This window comes from Panthera pardus, unplaced genomic scaffold (genome assembly GCF_024362965.1).
Source record: "Panthera pardus isolate Hobbes unplaced genomic scaffold, ASM2436296v1 HiC_scaffold_13, whole genome shotgun sequence".
Taxonomy (NCBI): Eukaryota; Metazoa; Chordata; class Mammalia; order Carnivora; family Felidae; genus Panthera; species Panthera pardus.
The window spans coordinates 63,633,826-63,640,607 of NW_026526688.1; the positions used below are offsets into that span (position 1 = coordinate 63,633,826).

The 6,782-nt window shown below is 38.8% G+C and overlaps 1 pseudogene; it reads right to left on the reverse strand.

Moving 5' to 3' along the window:
• Nucleotides 1-394: 394 nt before the first annotated feature.
• LOC109262170 (60S ribosomal protein L7a-like) lies at nt 395-6,340 on the reverse strand (annotated as a pseudogene).
• Between the last annotated feature and the right edge of the window lie 442 nt (nt 6,341-6,782).

Genomic DNA, 6,782 nt, shown 5'->3' on the forward strand with positions numbered 1-6,782 from the left:
TCTGCTTGGGATTCTCTCTCTGCCCCTCCCCTGCTTTCTTTCTCTCTCTCCCAAAATGAATAAACATTAAAAAAAAAAAAGCAGCAGTTATGGTGTAGGGTAAAAAAAAACAGTAAAACGGGCTAAGCAGACCTTGGTTCTCACTTTAGACTAGACTTGAGTGAGTTATACAATCACCCTGTGTCTCAGTTTTCTCATCTGTAAAGTGAAAAGCTTAGATATAATTTTATTGTCTATCTAGAACTAAATGTAATTATTTGGGTGAGAAGGACTCTTCTGGGTAAGGCAGCTTCTGCAGTGTCTGCCAATGATCCCTGCCTTCTGTTATTTATGGCAACATTGAGGGAATGTCACTTCAATGATTAGATTATGAAATATTGGGACTTTTTTCTTGCTAGCAGGCTCCCTCTGTTGCTCTTTTGGCTTGTGTGTTGATAAAGCGAGTTGCTGTGTTGGAGAAGCCCCGAGGCAAGAAACTGAGGGCCACATCCAGACAAAGAACAATCGGTGAATTGAGGTCCTCCGCCCAACAGCCAATGAAGAGCTGAACGCTTCCAACAACTATTGAGTGACATGCTTCCCCAGGAGAGCCCACAGATGAGATTGCATTCACTGAGCCAACACTTTCACTGCAGCTTTGTGAGAGACCATGAAGCAATGAGGACTCGGTCACGTCCAGATTCCTGACCTACAGAGACTGTGGTGTAATAAATGGGTGTTGTTTTAACAGGCCATATTGTCGGATAATTTGATACTCAGTAATAGACAATGAATACACCCATTTAACTAAAATATATTGTTTGGTATCACAAATACTGTTTAGTTATTATGGAACTTTTATTACAATGTAAATAATGTAGTTAATTTTTACTATAACGTAGATGAGCAAAGGAGGTGTCTGTACGACTTTCTATGTTGAAATAATCCCTGGTAAAACCTTGATAAAGCCATTAACCATCATTAAACCTGTTGGACCTCTTTCAGCGTACACGTGCATGTGGTTTTGTTTCTCCATGTATCATTTGGTGTCATCTGTTTTCTTTCAGGAATCTTTCTTTCTTTCTTTCTTTCTTTCTTTCTTTCTTTGTCTCTCTCTCTTTCCCTTCCTTCCTTCCTTCCTTTCTTCCTCTTTCTTTCTCTCCTTCTTTCTCTCTCTTTCTTTTTCTCTTTCTTCCTTCCTTCCTTCCTTTCTTTTTCTTTCTTTCTTTCTTTCTTTCTTTCTTTCTTTCTTTCTTTCTTTCTTTCTTTCTCTTTGTCTGTCTCTCTCTCTTTCCCTTCCTTCCTTCTTCCTTCCTTCCTTCCTTCCTTCCTTCCTTCCTTCCTTTCTTCCTCTTTCTTTCTCTCCTTCTTTCTCTCTTTCTCTTTCTTTCTTTCTTTCTTTCTTTCTCTCTTTGTCTCTCTCTCTCTCTTTTCCTTCCTTCCTTCCTTCCTTCCTTCCTTCCTTCCTTCCTTCCAATACTGGCTGAAAATGAACTCATATTACCTTTACGTATGGACGACTCAGCAGTGCACGCTTAGCCTGATTTGGTGCCAGTTCTTTAGCCTTTGCCTTTTCCAGCTCAGCAACACAAGCCACTGACTTTGGACCCAGGACGATGCCTCCCCAGAGATGGTGGATCTCATCATATTTGTCATTGCCATTGGTCCTCATAGCTTCCACCTGCTTGGACAGACCTCCTTTGTCTTCTGAGTGAACCTGTGTGAGGTTTTCCTGTGGACCAGATGCCCAGCTTGGCCTTCCTCTTGATAATGCAATGGGGAACACCCACCTTATGACACAGGGCAGACAGGAAGACAACCAGCTCAGTGGGGTCCACAGAATGTAAAATCACTATCAGCTGAGACTTCTTTTCCATTAAGGTGGGGACAGTATTAACCCCCACTTGAAGAACAGGTGGCCTCTTAATGGGGTCATCCCCTTTGCTAGCAACTTTGTTCTCAATTCAGGCCAAAATTTCCTGCTTCTTCTCTTGCTTGGTCTCTGGTCTGAATCTGTGGATGAACTTAAGCAATTGAATAACTGTTTGGTGGTCCAAGGCCTAGGTGAACTGGTTAATGACAGAAGGAATTTTCAGATGTTTAAAGGGAAGAGCCTTTGCCATTGCAACCAGATACAGAGGGGACATTTCACAGAGTGAAGTCCCTTTGAGGCTGGATGTCCTGTCCCTTGTTTTAACAAGGGACCGACCACCTTTTTTGGCCTCTGGCTTCTTCCTGACAGCAGGGTCCAAGACCGCCTTCTTCCCTTTAGCCTTCTTTCCTTGTGGCAGCTGTGATAGCTGGAAGAGAGAGAAAGGAAAAGGAATTATCTCTTTCAGGAATTTCTTAAAATTCCTGTTCCATTGGTAGTACTTTTACAAAATACATAGATTTTTACAAAATAAAATTATTTATGTCATTGTTTGGGTTTAGGGTTGGTTGGAAGGCAGATGTTTGTGCTAGATCATTCATTCTTGCTGGTGCTTTCTTTTCCTAAATTCCTTCTCTCCTGGGTTCAGTGGCAATTCTGTGTCTAGCTTTTCTCTGGCCCTTTTAGGTCCTGCTTCTCAGTTCAGGCCAGGTTCTAGTCACCCTTGTTTGCTTTTCTTTTTTGGTTCACTTCTTAAATATGAAGGTTTTATTTTTAGAACTTTCCTGTTCTAAATCTGCATTCTCAGAGTTTATGTAGCTTGTACTTATGGTTTAAACTAGCATTTCCTGAAGTATGGGATAGGAATCACTGCCAGAATGGAATGATTTGGGGGGCTCATGCTCATATAGGTAACTAATACTGAATCACATGTTGAAAACCTTAAATCCATTTTAATGCTTTTTCTATCCAGAGTACATCAAGTTGGGTATGAAACTTGAACACTCTTCTAATATAGGCTAACCATCCTTGGTAATAAAGGAATGCAGTCCTTATGAGCAAATTTATTTTTAGGTAAATAAACCTTAAAATATGGTTTGTTTCTTTCTTTTTCTTTTTCTTTTTCTTTTTTTTTTTGTTTTTGTTTTTGAGGATTTCGGGGATCTATCAGGCAAATTACTTAACTAACAATAATCAGGCAATTTCTTTCTTTCCTTTTTTTTTTTTTTTGGTCCTGTTTTATTTTATTTTATTTTTAATTTAAATTTTAGTTAGCATACAGTGCGATACTGGTTTCCAGAGTAGAAGTCAGTGATTCATCACTTATATACAACACCCAGGGCCCATCACAGGTGCCTTCCTTAATACCCATCACCCATTTAGCCCATCCTGCACTCACCTCCCCTCCAACAATCTTCAGTTTGTTCTCTATTGTTACAAGTCACTTGTGGTTTGTTTCCTGCTCTTCTTTCCACCCCCTTCACATATTCATCTGTTTTGTTTCTTTAATTCCACATATGAGTGAAATCACATGGTACTTGTCTTTCTCCAGTTGACTAATTTTGCTTAGCATGATACACTCTAGCTTCAACCATGTCATTGCAAATAGCAAGATTTCATTCTTTTTGATGGCTGAGTAAGATCTCATTGTATAAATATCACATCTTCTTTATCCATTCATCATTTGATGGACATTTGAGCTTTCTCCATAGTTTTGCTATTGTTAATAAGGCTGTTAAACATTGGGGTGCATGTACCCCTTCCATCTGGGTTTTTGTATCCTTTGGGTAAATACCTAATCGTGCAATTGCTGGATTGTATGGTAGTTCTATTTTTAGTCTCTTGAGGATCCTCCATACTGTTCTTTAGAGTGGCTGTACCAGTTTGCATTCACATCAGCAGGGCAAGAGGCTTCTCCTTTCACCACATCCTCACCAACATCTGTTGTTTCTTGTGTTATAAATTTTAGACATTCTGACAGGTATGAAGTGATATCACACCATGGTTTTGATTTATATTTCCCTAATGATGAATGATATTGAGCATCTTTTCATGTGTCTATTAGCCATCTGGATGTCTTCTTTGGAAAAGTATCTATTTATGTCTTCTGCCCATTTCTTACCTGGATTATTTGCTTTTTGGGGTGTTGAAATTGATATGTTCTTTATAGATTTTGGATATTAACCCTTTATCAGATGTGCCATTTGCAAATATCTTCTCCCACTCCATAGGCTGCCTTTTAGTTTTGTTGATTGTTTAATTCACTGTGCAGAAGCTTTTATCTTGATGAGGTCCTGATAGTTCATGTTTGCTTTAGTTTCCCTTGTGTTTGGTGATGTGTCTAGTAAGAAATTGCTGCGGCTGAGGTTAAAGAGGTTGCTGCCTGTGTTCTCCTCTAGGATTTTGATGGTTTCCTATCTCACATTTAGGTCATTCATCCATTTTGAGTTTATTTTTGTGTATGGTGTAAGTAAGTGGTTCAGTTTCATTCTTCTGCATGTCGCCATCCAGTTTTCCCAACATCATTTGTTGAAAAGACTGTCTTTTTTCCTTTGGATATTCTTTCCTGCTTTTTTGAAGATTTGTTGCCCATATGGTTGTGGGTCCATTTCTGGGTTTCTATGTGTCTGCTTTTGCACTTGTACCATACTGTCTTGATGACTACAGCTCTATAATATAGCTTGAAATCTGGAATTATGATACTTCCAGCTTTGCTTTTTTTTTCAGGATTGCTTTGGCTATTTGGGGTCTTTTGTGGTTCCATACAAATTTTCGGATTGTTTGTTCTAGCTCTGTAAAAAATGCTGGTGGTATTTTGAAAGGGGTTGCATTAATGTATAGATTGCTCTGGGTAGTATAGATATTTTGACAATGTTCTTCCAATCCATGAGCATGAAATGCTTTTCCATTTCTTTGTGTCTTCTTCAATTTTTTTCATAAGTGTTCTACAGTTTTTAGAGTACAGGTCTTTTCCCTCTTTAGTTAGGTTTATTCCTAGGTATCTAATTGTTATTGGGGCAATTGCAAATGGGATTGATTCCTTGATTTCTTCTTCTGCTGTTTCATTATTGGTGTATAGAAATGCAACAGATTTCTACACATTGATTTTATATCCTGTGACTTTGATAAGTTCATGTATTAGTTATAGCAAATTTTTTGGTGCAGTCTTTGGGTTTTATACATAGAGTATCATGTCATCAGAGCATAACTTTTGACAAATAAGGGTAGAATCTGACATTGTATTCTTCTTTGTAGTTAGCTTTTAGTCACAGTAAGTGGTACTTTCTGGTGATGGTAGTAATATAAATTTGTCCTTTAATTTATTAAAATAAAAAAGGGAATTTATTTAAGGAAAAACTTTAAGTAAATAATATGTGTGTACAATATGTGATGCATGGTTGGAGCAGAATTATGAAGGTAGTAACTGTGGTATGAGAATTTGAGAAGTGGTACACTAGAGATCTAGAAAACCACAAATGCATCATTATCCTCAATTGATCTATTTAATGGTTGTCAATGAACTGAGTATGGTTCTAAAAGGCACAGTATGGATCTGGATAATAAAAAAGAATAATAGATGTTATTAGATGTAAGAGCACTGAGTTGGAAATGATCCTACTTACATTCTCCTGATTGCCTCAGTTTCTTTGCTGGAGAAATCTTGTGCATGGCCCAAAGCAGTGGTTCTCAGACTTTAGGTAGGGGCATCAAATTCACATGGAAGTTTCTTAAAACATAGATTAGTCCCTTGTACCTTAAGAATTTCTGCTTTAGTAGGGTCTGAGAATTTGCAGTTCTGAGTTACTAGATCTGGAGACCATACTCAGTCTAAGCTAAATCTTGGACAAAATGCTTATAACATTCTGGGGGCTCAAATTTCAAAGGAAGCTTTTGGTTAAATAGCATAGACTTATAGGGTTTTAGAAATGGAAGCAATTGATCCTATGTGTCCTAAAGTGTGGTATAGTTTTCATTGCTGGTATTTAAGAAGACTTAGATGCATTTTAATTTTAATTTATATGTGCTTATATTAAGGTGTAGTAGAAAAGCACAGTGTATCAAACCTATTATTTTTCTGCTTAGCATGAGGCTTAATGTGAGTCAATAAAAATTACTGAGTAAAAGATAGTAGTGGGTTTTTCTTAGATTGTGATGGAGAACATGAATAATGGAATTGGGAAATGCTGATTCTTTTTTTTTAAATTTTTTAGTGTTTATTTCTGAAAGGGGGGGGGAGTGCGAGCAGGAGAGGGGCAGAAAGAGGGAGACACAGAATCCAAAACAGGCTCTGAGCTTTCAGCACAGACCCCCATGCAGCAATCGGACTATCGAACCCGAGATCATGACCTGAGGTGAAGTCAGATGCTTAACTGACGGAGCCACCCAGGCATCCCAGGAAATGCTGATTATTAAAGCCTTACCTCTTGACTGCACCTCCACTTTCATCTCCATTGGTTGCAAATAACCAATAGTTTCTTGATTCCTTTCCATGGTTTTAGTTAAGAGCGTTGACAACTCTTTCCTTGCTCATAGTGTTTCCTAATTGTTTTTTCTTCTACTCCATTCATTGTCTACACTGTTTTCAGTGACATCTCCCTGAAACACAAACTGCAGCATGTTATCCACCCTCCCCAACCACCCCCCCCCCCCCCCCCCGCCCCAAATCCATCAATGGCTTCCTAGTGGCTCAGAATGCAGTTCAAATTCCTTAACATCTTACACAGGCCCCACGATCAGCCTTCTACCATCACCCTCCACTCTTCTACCATATCCACCTAGGATTTGCTTTTACCAAACTACCACACATAATGAATACCTCTCCTCCTCCTAGACCCCTGTGCCTTTGCACATGCTAATTCTCTGCCGTAAGTGCCTTTCCTCTGCTATTCTGTCTGACTGATTCCTGCTTAGTTATTAAGTCTCAGCGGGTCCC